The sequence below is a fragment of the Macrotis lagotis genome, chromosome 4, assembly GCF_037893015.1.
Source record: "Macrotis lagotis isolate mMagLag1 chromosome 4, bilby.v1.9.chrom.fasta, whole genome shotgun sequence".
Lineage (NCBI taxonomy): Eukaryota > Metazoa > Chordata > Mammalia > Peramelemorphia > Peramelidae > Macrotis > Macrotis lagotis.
Genome location: NC_133661.1, coordinates 234629373 through 234643935, shown reverse-complemented (window position 1 = coordinate 234643935; position 14563 = coordinate 234629373). Strand labels below are relative to the sequence as shown.

At 34.7% G+C, this 14563-nt stretch overlaps 1 long non-coding RNA gene and 1 pseudogene across 1 annotated transcript in view; both read right to left on the bottom strand.

The window, feature by feature from the left end:
* Nucleotides 1-14563, bottom strand: part of LOC141520336 (uncharacterized) — a 230386-nt gene that overhangs the window by 72648 nt on the left and 143175 nt on the right. The window lies entirely within an intron of this gene.
* Nucleotides 6-4888, bottom strand: LOC141520335 (ubiquitin-conjugating enzyme E2 C pseudogene; annotated as a pseudogene).

The following is a 14563-nucleotide window of genomic DNA, read 5'->3' as shown; positions in this document are numbered from 1 at the left end:
CATGGCATGCATTGATCTAAGTTGAATGTAATGTAAGAAAATATATCCTTAAGGAAATTAAATAAATTATAAGAGAAAGCAAAATTACATAATAAGACAACATTTTTGTAAAATTAAAGGTAATAGACTTTGATCTATGTTCAAACTCCGCAATTCTGTCTCTGGATACAGATTGTGTTCACCATTGCAGAGCAGACACCATAAAATTGTCCCTGATGGTTGCATTGATGGAATGAAGAAGTCCATCAAGGTTGATCATCACCCCCCACATTGCTGTTATGGTGTATAAGGTTTTTCTGGTTCTGCTTATCTCACTGAGCATCAGTTCTTGCAAATCTTTCCAGGCTTCCCTGAAACCCTATCCCTCCTTGTTTCTAATAGAACAATAATGTTCCATGACATGCATATACCACAGTTTGCTAAACTATTCCCCCATTGAAGGACATTCACTTAATTTCCAATTCTTTTTAAACAGTTAAAAAAAAAACTCTATTCATACATTAATGTTGAGGGCCAAACTAGAGTTTCAGAAAAAAAATGGAAACAGTCTATGATAGAGTCCTGTACAGATGACAGGAGGGAGAAGACAGATTAGGGAGAAGGGCAAAAGATATGCCAACACACACACACAAACACATAAAGACATACACACAAGATGAAGGGAAGATAGGCTAGCCAGTCTGGGTCAGGGATTTTGGATAGTCACCTGCTTCATGTAGGTTTCCAGCAGGTACTTTTTAAAGTCTGTGGTGTTTGTCTAAAGTTCAGCAGCATGTGTGTTCAATGGGCTGTCAATGTTGGGTTCTCCCAGCAGGCTCTGGATAGATAGTAGGATGGTCCTGACATCATACAGGGCTGGCCACCTGTCCTTGAGGATGTCCAAACAGATATTGCCTTGAGTGTCTACATTAGCATTGTAATAAGGTGTGACAAATTTCACAGTGGGAGCATTATATGGGTAGCCACTAGGGAGTTCCAGGGAGAGCTTGTATCTTAGGTCTTCATATACTGTCGCAGTTACCCTATGGATGGTTCCAACCCACTTGAAGAGATTGTCTGACTCTAGAAACGCAGAAATTCCTTTGTCTCCAGACATCATTAGGGTCATCAATTCCTGCTGTAGCCTCTTGCACATGGGCCTGTGGGCAGTGCCCACTCCAGGCTCAGTCCCCTTATGGGAGGTGGTAGCAGCAGTTCAATGGCCAGGTAACAATTCTGAGAGGCCATGGGGGATTTCCGAGAGAGAGAGAGAGAGAGAGAGAGAGAGAGAGAGAGAGAGAGAGAGAGAGAAACTCCGGGGCTGTAACTCTAATTTCCATTTCTTTGCCACCACAAACAGGGCTGCTATGAATATTTTTGTACAAGTGATGTTTTTACCCTTTTTCATATTCTCTTCATGGTAGAGACCCAGTAATGGTATTGTTGGATGAAAGGGCATGCACATTTTTTGGTTGCCCTTTGGACATAATTCCAAATTGCTGTCCAGAAAGGTTGTGGATGAGTTCACAGGTCCACTAAAATGTATTAGAGTCCCAGATTTCCCACATCCCTTTCAACATTGATCATTGTCCTTTCTGGTCATATTGGCCAGCATGAGAGATGTGAGGTGGTACCTCAGAGATACTTTATGAGTTATTAGAGTCTCTCTCCCAGGTAGGGATAGGGATAGGGATATAGCCAGTTTCATCTTATGAGATAGCAGTTTTTTCTTTACCCTTTTTTTAATCCATTTCATGTGTCTCTTGAGCCTCCAGTTTGATGTTCATATTTTCTATTTAGCTCTGGTTTTGTCATCAGGAAATGTTGGAAGTGTCCCATTTCATTAAATGTCTATACTTTCCCCTGGAAGAAAAGGCTCAGTTTTGCTGGGTAGTGGACTCTTGGTTTCATTCCAAGCACCCTTGCACTTCAGAATATATCATTCTGGCCCTTCGTTCCTTAATGTTGATGGAGCCAGGTCCTGCATAATCCTTACTGTGGCTCCTTGGTATCTATTTTTTTTAATGCCTGCTTGCAGGATTTTCTCTTTTATCTGATAGTTCTGGAATTTGGCCACAACATTCCTTGGTGCTTTCATTTTAGGATCTCAAAGCTTTCAGAGGGGATCAATGTATTCTTTCAATAATGATTTTGCCCTCTGGTTCCATGATATCAGGGTACTTTTCCATCACTAAATCCTGTAATATTAAGTGCAGGCGTTTTTTTCCTCTTCACTGTTTTCATGAAGACCTATAATTCTCATGTTTTGCTTTCTTGATCTATTCTTGAGCTCAGTGGTTTTGCTCATGAAGTATTTTACATTGTTTTCACTTTTTTGACTTTTTGGTTTTGTTTAATAGATTCTTGCTATCTTATAAAGTCATTAGTTCCCACAGATTCCATTTTTTTTTAGAGAAGAATTTTCATTTACCTTTTGCAACTCCTTTTCCAATTGGTTAATTCTATTTTTTTCAGAGTTTTCTGTTTGACCAATTGAGGTTTTGAGAGAATTATTTTCTTTTTGCATTTGTCCAATTGTATTTTCCAAGAATTTGTTGTCTTGTTGCAAAGTGTTCATTTTCTCTCCCAAATTTTCCAAATGATTTTTAAACTCTTTCCTTATTTCTTCAAGGAAGTCTTTCTGTGCTGGAGATGTTCTAGGTCTCTCTGAGTTAGGGTCTTTTCCTTCTAGGAATTTTTCTAGGGATTCACCTTTCACTGGCTTTTTTTCATTTTCCTAAGACTTTGTGTTGAGGAGGGGCTGGTTCACAGGCATTTGTTTTTGAGATCACTGGAGGCTTTACTCACTGGGTTTAATAACTTCAAGTGGCCTGGCTAATAGGCTGTGTTGGTTGCCTTCTCTGAATTGTCTGTGACTTTGATTTGAGGCCCTCTTCCTTGGCCTGGAAGGTGTGGTTAAAGCTGGTGAATGCTTCTATCTTTGAACAATGGTGGGCTTTGCCCTAGAGGAAGGTATTTGCTCTCCCTATTCACAGCTGAGGGAGCTTTGCAAATTGCAACTGAGCCTGTGGTGGAGGTGAGCTACAATTGTGTTTGTTCTAGGAAGAGGTTTCAGCTGAAATGAAGGTATGGACTCTGAATTCCTACAGACCAGAGGAGACCAGGGACCGATGTATGCAACTCTCCCACCCTGTAACTCACCCTCCAGCCCTGCCAACAAGCTCCAGACTGTCAGTACCACAACCAGTGCCTCTGCTCCCTAGTTGACACATGCTCCCTGGGCCAATCAAGCAAATCCCCTTCTCATGCTCTAGCCCAACTGCTGATCAGGCTAGTCCTGCTCTCAAGCTCTCACACAGTCCTGTGCTCCCAGCAGAGTCCACCCTCTATGCCTGGGTTAACCCATATTGCTGGAAGACAAACCTTGAGGTAGATGTTCTTCTCCTAGCTTCTCTTTCTGGGTTTGGTAGATCAGATTTCTGTTAAGAGGTTTCTTTCATATTGTATATCAGGGAAGTTCAGGAGACTTTAGCACTGTGCCTATCTTCTCTCTGCCATCTTGGCTAGAGGTATCCAAGATAAAGTCTTCATTAAGAAAGTGAGCTCTCAGTATCACAAGACTTATTTAAGCTAAAGGAAAATCCTGGCTACATTTAAAGCAGGGACACTAATATATTTTCTGTGTCAAGGACACTTTTGGAATCTTATATATACCTAGATTTAGGTGTAAAAGAAAGTAAACGACTGATAACATTCTGTTTGGTGTGGTAACATACTGTTTGATAAACCCAAAGACTTTAGCTTCTGTGATAAGAACTCACTATTTGACAAAAACTACTGGAAAAACTGGAAAAATATCAAAAATTTGGCATAGACCCACATTTCACATCCTATAGCAAAATAAAGTTGAAATGGGTACAGGATTTAGATATAGAAAGTGATACAAAAAGTCAGTTAGGCAAACAGACCTATGGAATGGGAAAAAAGTTTATGAACAAAGAAGAGATAAAGAATATAATAAATTACAAAATAAATTGCAAAATATAATTTTGACAACATTGAATTTAAAAGGTTGTAGCACAAATAAAACCAGTGGGGGGGCAGCTAGGTGGCACAGTAGGCATCATCTAGGTGTTGTAGTGGATAGAGCACCTGCCCTGGAGTCAGGAGGACCTGAGTTCAACTCCAACTACAGACACTTAATAATTACCTAGCTGTGTGACCTTGAGGAAGTCACTTAATCCCATTGTGTTGCAAAAAAAAAAAAAAAACAAAAACAAAAACAAAAACAAAAACAATGCAACCAGGATTAGAAGAAAGGCAGAAAGATGGGAAACAAATTAAAACTGTCTATAATGATATGAAAAAATGCATTATTGATTAGATAAATGCAAATTTTAAAATGATTAAAAAAACTGATATTGCAGAAGATGTGGGAAAAATAATGCATTGTGGTGAAGTTGTGAGCTAATCCAACCATTTTGGATAGCAATTTGGAACTATGTCCAAAGGAACTATAAAACTGTTGCAATCCTACTAGATCTATTATGTACAGAAAGCATACAAACCGAGAAAGGATCCAAATGCACAAAAATACTTATAGCATTATTTTTGTTGTGGCAAAGAACTGGAATCTGAGGGGATGTCCATCAGTTGGGGAATGGCTAAACAATCTATGGGATATGAATGTTATGGAATACTATTATTCTGAAAGAAGCCATGAGCAATCTTGAAAAGCCTTGTATGAATTAATACTGAGTGAAGTGAGCAGAACCAGGAGGACATTATACACCCTAATAGCAACATTATGTGATGATCAATTATAGCTGATGCAACTCCTCTCAGCAGTTCAATGAGAGACATTAAGGAAAATACTACATCCAGAGGAAAAAATTTTGGATTCTAAATGCAGATCAAAGCATATTCTGTTAATTTTTTAAATGATATTTTATTTTATTTTATTTTTCCAATTACATCTTATAAAAGATTTTCAACACGGATTCAAATGCATATGCATATTTTTAAGTTACATGATTTACTTCCACCCTCCCTTCTCACCCCCTCCAGCCCCCTCCCCACAGCAGTGAACAGTCAGGTGAATATTGTACCTACACATTTATGTTTAACATGTTTACAGAATGGACAGTATGAGTAATTACAGTATGAGTAATTAGGATTAAGGGAAAAAAGAAAGAAATCCATGATTTAGGAAAGAAATACTTAAGAGAAATTTTTAAAATGTGAATGAAGTGTTCATTCAGATTAATAGGGTTTTATTTTTGTTTTTGTTTTGTTTTTCTACATCTAGATGTGATTAACATTATCCATAAAGGTTTTCCTCCATTGATCCTCCATCTCTGAACTGCTGAGAGGAATTGTATGCATCAAGGTTGATCAACTCACAATGTTGTTATTAATTCTGTAAAATGTTCTCCTGGTTCTGCTCCTTTGCTAACATCAGTTCCTGTAATTTATTCCAAGCTTCTCTAGAGTCTCTTCACTCAGTGTTTCTTATATAACAGGAGTATTCCATATCATTCTTTTTTTTTTGTTTGCAAGGCAATGGGGTTAAGTGGCTTGCCCAAGGCCACATAGCTAGGTAATTATTAAGTGTCTGAGACCAGATTTGAACCCAGGTACTCCTGACTCCAGGGCCGGTGCTTTATCCACTATGCCATCTAGCCACCCCCATTCCATATCATTCTTAAAAATATTTCCTCAATTTCCAATTCTTTGCCACTTCAAAATGAACTCCATTGAATATTTTGGAATATAGGCGACTTTCCCATTTTAATGAGGTCTTCTGGATATAGACCTAGTATTGGAATTACTAGGTCAAAGAGTATGATCAGTTTTATCACTCTTTGAGCATAGTTCCATATTGCTTTCCAGAATATTTGGATTAGTTCACAACTCCACCAACAATGCATTAATGTCCCAGCCCTCCCACAACCTCTCAACATTTATCATTTTCCCTTTATGTCATCTTAGTCCGTCTGATAGGTGTGAGGTGAGACCTCAGATTTGTTTTAATTTGCATTTCTCTAATCAGAAATTATTTGAAGCTTTTTTTCATATGATCATAGGAAAACTGTTCATTTGAAAACTATCTGTTCATATCCTTTGACCATTTATCAATTGAAGAATGACTTTAAACCTTATAAATTTGATGAAATTCTCTGTATTTTTTAGAAATGAGACCTTTAAGCAGAACCCCTAGCTATGGAAATTGTTTCCCGCTTTTCTTTTTTCCTTCTAATTTTTGCAGCATCCATTTTATTAGTGCAAAACCTTTTAAATTTAATATAATCAAAATCGTTCATTTTGCAATTCATTATGTACTTTATTTCTTGTATGGTCATAAATTTCTCCCCTTTCCATATATCTGACAGAGTATTTTTTGGTCTGTTAATTAGGATATAGGATTTGAGATGTGAATCTATGCTTAATTTTGCCATACTATTTTCTAGCTTTCCAAACAATTCCCAGAAGCTAATGTCTTTGAGTTTGTCAAACAGTAGATTACTGTAGTCAGTTACTACTTTTTCTCTTGACTCTATCCTAATGCACTGATCCATTATTCTATTTGTTACCCAGTATTAGGCAGTATTGATGACTGTTGCTTTATAGTATAGTTTTAGATCTGGTAGAGCTAGGTCATCTTCCTTTACATTTTTTTGATGATTTCCCTTGATATTCTTGATCTTTTGTTGCTCCAGATGAATTTTGTTACTATTTTTCTAGTACAATAAAATAATTATTTGGTAGTTTGATTGGTATGGTACTGAATAAGTAATTTAATTTGGGTAGAATTGTCATTTTTATTATATTAGTTCAACCTAACCATGAGCAATTGACATTTTTCCATTTGTTTAGATCTGACTTTATTTGTATGAGAAAGGCTTTGTAATTATGTTCATACAGTATCTGGCATTGCCTGGGAGGTAGATTCCCAAGTATTTAATATTATCTGCCATTACTTTAAATGGAACTTCTCTTTCTATTTTTTGTTCTTGAGCTTTGTGGTTCATATATAGAAATGATGATTTATGTGAGTTTAGATTATATCGTGTTACTCTGCTGAATTTATTGTTTCAAAAAAGTTTTCTTTCTTTCTTTCTTTCTTTCTTTCTTTCTTTCTTTCTTTCTTTCTTTCTTTCTTTCTTTCTTTCTTTCTTTCTAGGCAATGATGTTAAGTGATTTGCCCAGGGATGCACAGTTAAGTAATTATTAAGTGTCTGAGGCCAGATTTGAACTCAGATACTCTTTGACTCCAGGACCAGTGCTCTATCCAGTACACTACCTAACAGCTCCTCAAGTAGTTTTTTAGATGATTTTTTGGGGTTGTCTAAATATACCATCATATCATCTGCAAAGAGTGAAAGTTTTAGTTCCTCAGTGTCAATTCTGATTCCTTCCATTTCTTTCTCTTCTCAATGCTAAAACTAATATTTCTAATACTATTTTTGAAAAGTAATGGTACTCTTTAATTTTTTAAAATCTTCTTTAATGTTTTTACTTTCTTTCTCATATTATCTTTTCCCCCTTAGTTTTGGTTATTCTTTCAGTTTATAGACAAATACATTAAACTTGATTTTACATATATAACGTATATCAGATTTTTTGCTGCCATGGGGAGGTGGGTGGAAAGAGAGGGTAGTAATATTCGTGTGAAAGACATACTTAAATACCCTGTCTTTTACATTTCTGAGTATGATTTCTCAATTCCTGTTATAGTCTGCACTCCCTTTAATAAAATGTAAACTCTTTGAGGGGAAAAGACCATTTCTTTTTATTTCCTTATGTTCTCACTGTCTTCATAAGGCACATATATAATAAATGCTTATTGATCACTTTTTGAAAAACTTGTTGAAAAAGAGGGCATATAAGTTCAAGATTGATTAGGATTTTATAAAATCAAGTCTTCTTAGAATCATTACTTAATGAAGTAATATATATATATATATATATAGGAATAACTTGGTAAAATTGTTTAACAATCAAATATTCAAGGAAATTTAAAAATGTACATTTTTTGTTTTATCTGCACTATAAACATTTTATCCATAACTTTTTAAGACTAGATAAGAATGTAAAATAAATCAAGACATGATTTGTGGCCTTTTCCAATTTTTTTTAAGCATAAATAAACATCAAACTGAAAATTTAACAATCATATTTTGGGAACTTGCTCAAGCTGATTTCAGGAGACCCTTGACTATGAGATCCAAGTAGAAATGTAGTGTTTGAATCCCCAAGTCATCCCTCACTCTCTGAAACACTCTAAGAGAAGAGAAGGCAGGACTGGCCAGATTAACAAAAAATTTTCTGCTAACTAGAAATTTGTTTCATGAAACATCAGCATCCTTGGTGACCTGGAATGATTTGATTTTCAGATTGCCTAGATTTCTAGAAATAAAAATATCATCTAATGAAAGCACTCAGGGTAGCTAGGTGGCACAGTGCATAGCGCACTGGCCCTGGAATCAGGAGTACCTGAGTTCAAATCTCGCTTCAGACACTAAATAATTACCTAGCTGTGTGGCCTTGGGCAAATCACTTAACCCCATTTGCCTTGAAAAAACCTAAAAAAAAGAAAAGAAAAGAAAGCACTCAATACTAAGTTTGGAGAGTTATCATTGTCTATTTTATGATGTTTTCATAGCAATAATTTGGGTTCAAGAAATTCCTATAAAGCTATACATACTTTTCACTTCCACTACTCTCAGCCATCCTGAGGGAAGTCTTAGAATCTGTCCTCTCAAAGATGAAGGATGAAAGAAATTGCTTATTATTTAGTGGTTTTCTTACAGTTTCTCATAATCTTTAATTTTTCAAAATATTATTGTGAAAGTCTAAAATATTCAAATAAACATGAATCGGAACAGTTAGATGGCTCAGTGGATAGAGTACCAGCCCTGGAGTCAGGAGGACCTGACTGGCCTCAAACACTTAATAATTACCTAGCTGTGTGACCTTGGGTAAGTCATTAACTCCATTGCCTTACAAAAAACAAAACAAAACAAATAAACATGAATGACTGCAAACTGAATAAGCAAATTAATAGCACCTCTTCCATTTATGTGTGGGATTGACTGATAAGCATTTAGTGATTGTCTGAACTATACCTTAGAAGTAGCTCCTATAAAATCCCTTTGATAAACTCATTCAGGTTTTAGAAAATAGGCTTCAGGAGCCTTGATATGCAAAATAAAACAAAATGGAGAAGAAGAAAAAAGCATTTTCATGACCAAAATTTGTGATTTGTTTCCTAAATATCCTCTTCAAAAATATTTTCCAGGGGCGGCTAGGTAGCACAGTGAATAGACTACTGGCCCTGGAGTCAGGAGTACCTGAGTTAAAAGATGGCCTCAGATACTTAATAATTATCTAGTTGTGTAGCCTTGGGGAAGCCTTGCAAAAAAAACCCTAAAAAATATTTTTCCAATAGCAAACAACAACATTCTTTAACATTTTTAAAAAAATTTTGAGTTCTGAATCCTCTCCCTCACTCTCTTCCCTTCCCCCCATTCTTGCAATTGTAAGTAATTAAATATAGATTATATAAGAAAACAAAGTAAAAGAAAAATAAAGGGTTTGTTGTTTGCTTGCTTGTTTATTTTGCTTGAAGTATGCTTTTGAAGTCAATAGATTCCATTAATTCTTTCTCTGGAGGTGGAATTTTCCTGGATCATCGCTAAGAATAATGAAGTCATTCACAATTGATCATCTTAATCGCTAAGAATAATGAAGTCATTCACAATTGATCATCTTACAATATTATTTTTACTGTGTCTACAATTCTCCTAAATCTTCACACTTTACTCTGCATCAGGTTTTTCTGAAACTATTTTCCTCATTGGTTCTTCCAAGTATGATCTAAGCAGAAATGTGGTTTCTGCTCTCCTGGCTTTTGGGTTTATCTGTGAGTAATTATAAGAACTTTTTTTTTCCATCCTGGAACTGTGACTGGATCCCTTTACCTGAGAGTGTAAAATATAGTGAACTAGTGCTCCTCCTGGACCTGAGACTGTGCCTTGAAACTGGGTATGGGAAATGCAAGAACACCTATTATTGCTACCCAAACCGCTTTACTGTCTGTGGAGTGAAAACTGAGACCACTGCTATCAATGCAGCCTTCCTCAACACCTGCTACTAGCTTGCTGTGACTTCTTCCAGGCCATGCTTCACTCTTTCCTGACAATATTCCCAGATTTCTTGAACTTGAAAATTATTTTACCGGATCCTTTTTGTTGATTCTGCCACTCCAAAATTGTTTTGATGCACTATTTTAAAATTGTTTGAAGGAGAATATGAGAGAGTTCAAGCAAGTCCCTGCCTTTATTTCATCATCTTAGATCTCCCTTAGTTATTTTAAATCGATTTCTAGACTTTGTTGTGAACAAACTAGACAAATATGATAATCACTATGGCTTTATCTTACATTATGGCATAGAGCAGTAGGTATTTGCAAGGCTTTATAACAAAAGCTATCAGAACAATGATGGCATATATGTGACATTGTTGTAAAAAGGAAGAGACAGGTTCACCAGAAAATTGGTCCTTACTTCTCTGAAGTCATATGCTGTGGGATTGAAAGGAAGTAGAATTTACTGAAAGAGTGATGCTGCTGCTGCTGCTGCTACTGCTGAAAACTACATAACAACATTTATATAGTACTTTAACATTTGAAAAATGCTATGAGTGTACTTTTATTCTTAGATCATTTGAACCTTATAAACTTAGAAGTTAGTTCTATGGGTTTTATGATTTCCATTTTACAAATTTTAAAAAGTAATACTGAGAACCTAAGTAATTTGCTAAAGATCACACACACCTGGAAATAAATAAAAATAAAATTCAAAAACAGAAACATGAATTGCCAGGTCAATTTTCCCCTGGGAAAAATATCTTGAAAGAAGAGAGAAGGTATAACCAAATGTGACCAACTTTATGCCTACTTTATACCCTTTCAAGAAAATCTATTCCATATATGGTAATTATCATCCTGTTTAGGAGATAACCCTGATAAGCTTTGGTTTTTCAGGACTTGGGGCACTAACTCATGAGCTTAAAATAACTTCAATTAATGCTTAACCAAGCAAAGAAACATAGAGAGGCAGAGCATCTAAAAGTGGCAAGAACTCACACTAAAAATTCCTGGAGTATCCATCCAAGAATTGGTATAATGTATAATGTTCACAAAGAAAATCAGTATGGTAGAATACAAAGGTGTCTGGATTTAGAGTAATTCAATTTCCCAGTTCTTCCATCTACTATCTACTAATGTGACTATAGACAAGTCACTGAACCTTTCAAAATCTAAGTTTCTTCAATCTATACAATTAGAGCAGTATAAAAATATGATTTCTAATATTCCTTACAATTCTAGTGCTATGATATTGTAAAACAGAAAACATATTATTTTTGCCCTAAATTCTCTATCCCATCTAAATTTTGATGGTAATAACAAGATTTGAAACAAAAGATTTTGAAGGAAAATAACTCTATAATATATTTACACTCCTCTTATTCGGTTCCTCAAATATATTCAACACATAATTATTAACTACCTACTATTTATTATGCTTTATTATGAAAAAGTTTTTAAATAATTCATTTTAAAGTTTTTTTAATCTAGTAAGGAGGAAAATACATAGATGCCAGTTGCTATAAGTATGTAAACAAATTTACAAGTCTATAGAATAAGGTTCAAAAATGCTTTAAGAATAGAAGGGGAGAGATTGCTTCTGGCTAGGATGAAGGTTTTGTAGAGAAGCTGCCATTTGAGCACATTCTAGATGGATGGGGGGGATTTTGATAAATGATGATGGCAAAAGGGAATTACAAGCTGGGTTAGCTGTATGAAGAAAGGTAGAGAGGTAGGAAAATATAAGACAGGTTCAGCAAATGATGAATAGTGAAGTTAGGCTAGAGCATAAGGTAGAGCAGAAATGTCAAATCATATTAAAGCAGTAGGTTAGGACATGGACATCCATGAATACTGACCTAAGTAATTTAGGCTTTATTTAAGTGATGGAAAATCATTGAAGCTTTCTGAGCAGAGTAGTGACATGATCAGAAATATGCTCTAAGAAAATTAATCTTGTACCTATGTACATAAAAGACTGAAGGAAAAGAGACCAATTACTGTAGGAGACTATAGTCATAGTCCATACAAGAGGCAATAAAAAGTCTGAACTAAAGTATTGGCAATGGGAATGGAAAGGAATAATAATAATAACAAGAAATGACACGTATTCAGTTATTCTCCCTTTTAGGATCCTCCAAATCATAGGAAAGAGATTAGGATATAATGTCATGAGCAATTACAAAGAAAAATTTAAGAGTCTCATCTTGATAAATGTTTGTGCAAAAAATTTCAGCCCTGGTAATCAAGAAATTTTTATCTGTTAAAATGGATGAAGCAGGCCATAAGTCTTGCCCTATTATATTAAATGTCAAATGAATAGAGTAATTATTTTCTTAATTGAGATAAAGTTATTTTATCTTGATTGTATTTGCAATCCCCTTTGGTGCATGAATATTTGTAATTTTCTAAAAAGTTCTCAGAGGGTCTTAAAATTCCTTTTCTGGATGATGTGTGCATTCATGCACATATGTTTCGAGAACCTATATATACATATACATATGCATACAATCACTTATATATAATATGTATATATAGAAACTTTGAATGTTGATAAACTTATTAGATAATTATCTACTATGTACAGAGCACTTTGCTAGGTGTTTAGAGAAATATCAGGTTTAGATGAGATCAGTCCTTTGTTTCATGATGCCTATAAGAGGATAAGTCAAATTGTTACATAATTTCCCTCCAACAATACAGATTACAATATATTTTTTTGGTTGACCATTCTGTGAGAACTTTTTCTATATCCTACCATATGCTCAGTTTCCTGAAGATTTCCTTGATACTGTTAATATACAAAAATTTATAGGTGCTTTATAAAAGTGTCTCTCCACCAAATGATCTGGGATAAAGGTTGTTATCCACTGCAGGGGAAGGTGTGCAGATCCATAAAGAAGGTATCAAAATTGACACATAAGAAAGTCTATAAGTTTTTTGAATCTACAAATCTAAATCCATCTACAAATCATTTCCTTTTAAGATCACTGTGTGATCATTTAAAATCATCAGAAAAATAATGGGAAAAACTTGAAATTTTACATATTTCAATAAAAAGTTTTATAATCGATTCAAGCAATGATTATATATGCATCTATCTACTATCATTATATTTGTTTCTCACATTCATATTAAAATTACAGTAATATAATTATTGTTTTTTCATAGGGGATGGTTTAAAATGAATAATATTTTATGTGAAAATATTCAAATAAATATAAGTTAAATGTAGGGGGAAACTATTTTGATGAGTTTTGTCTAAAAATTCTATGACTGTACATTGGAATTCACCTTAAAACACTGAGTGAATACCTATAATATGCCTAGCACTATGTTAGGCCCATTTGGGATACAAAAATGACCTTATCATTGGACTCAAAGGTTATTAAAGAATCAAGCCCTAACCTATGCAATTCTTTCTAGATCATGTTGCAATTCAAAGTATAGCCTCTCCATTTTGAACTGGGAATTACAATATGGAACTGTATAGAATATTCCCTAATACCAAGATAATTTTCCCTAAGAAGTAGGATTCCTAGTACATTTTGGGGGAATCCCTCTTCTATGCAATGTTACCTCAAATAATTTGAAAATAGCTATCAAATCAGTTCCAAGTGTTCTTTATTCCAAACAACCATCCTTTTATGGAATATTCTTCAGTCTTGATAGTTATTGTCTTCTGAATATGCTCCAATTGTTTAATATACTTCTTAAAATAGTGTCACGAATTCAACACAATACTTCAAATATAATCTGACTAGAGTAAGGGAGTCTGTTACTTTTCTTGTCCTGAACACTGTTTTAATTAATATTAATTTAATTAAATTACTGTTAGTTTAATTAACTTTGTAAGCTGACATCACACACATTTGACTTATACTGAGTGGATTTTTTTGCAAGGCAGTGGAATTAAGTGACTTGTGCACGGTCATACAGCTAAGTATTAAGTGTCTGAGACCAGATTTGAGCACAGGTCCCCCTGACTCCAGAGTTAGTGCCCTATCTACTGTGTCATGTATCTGCCCCCCTTTATAATTAGTTATGTGATTGTTGTTCAATCATTTGTGTCCATTTTTTTGTGATTTTTGTCCATTTGGGGTTTCCTTAGCAAAGATTCTGAAATGGTTTATCATTAAAGGTATATCATTTTGTAGTTGAGGAAACTGAGACAAACAGGGTTAAGTGACTTGCCAAGGGTCACGCAACTCTAGTTAGTGTATGAAACCAGATTTGAACTCAGGAGGATGAGTCTTCCTGACTTCAGGCTCAACACTCTATCAATTATAACATCTAGTTGCCTATACTGAACTTGTTAAAAATATCACATGAATTATAACTTAGCCATGCCTATTTTATTTTGAATCAATTGTTCCCACCTAAACTGATATTCTGAATCCAAATGCCAATTTTTATATATGTAATTGTATATTTTTACTATGTTTCACACATCATTTTGCCTTAGTGCAATAT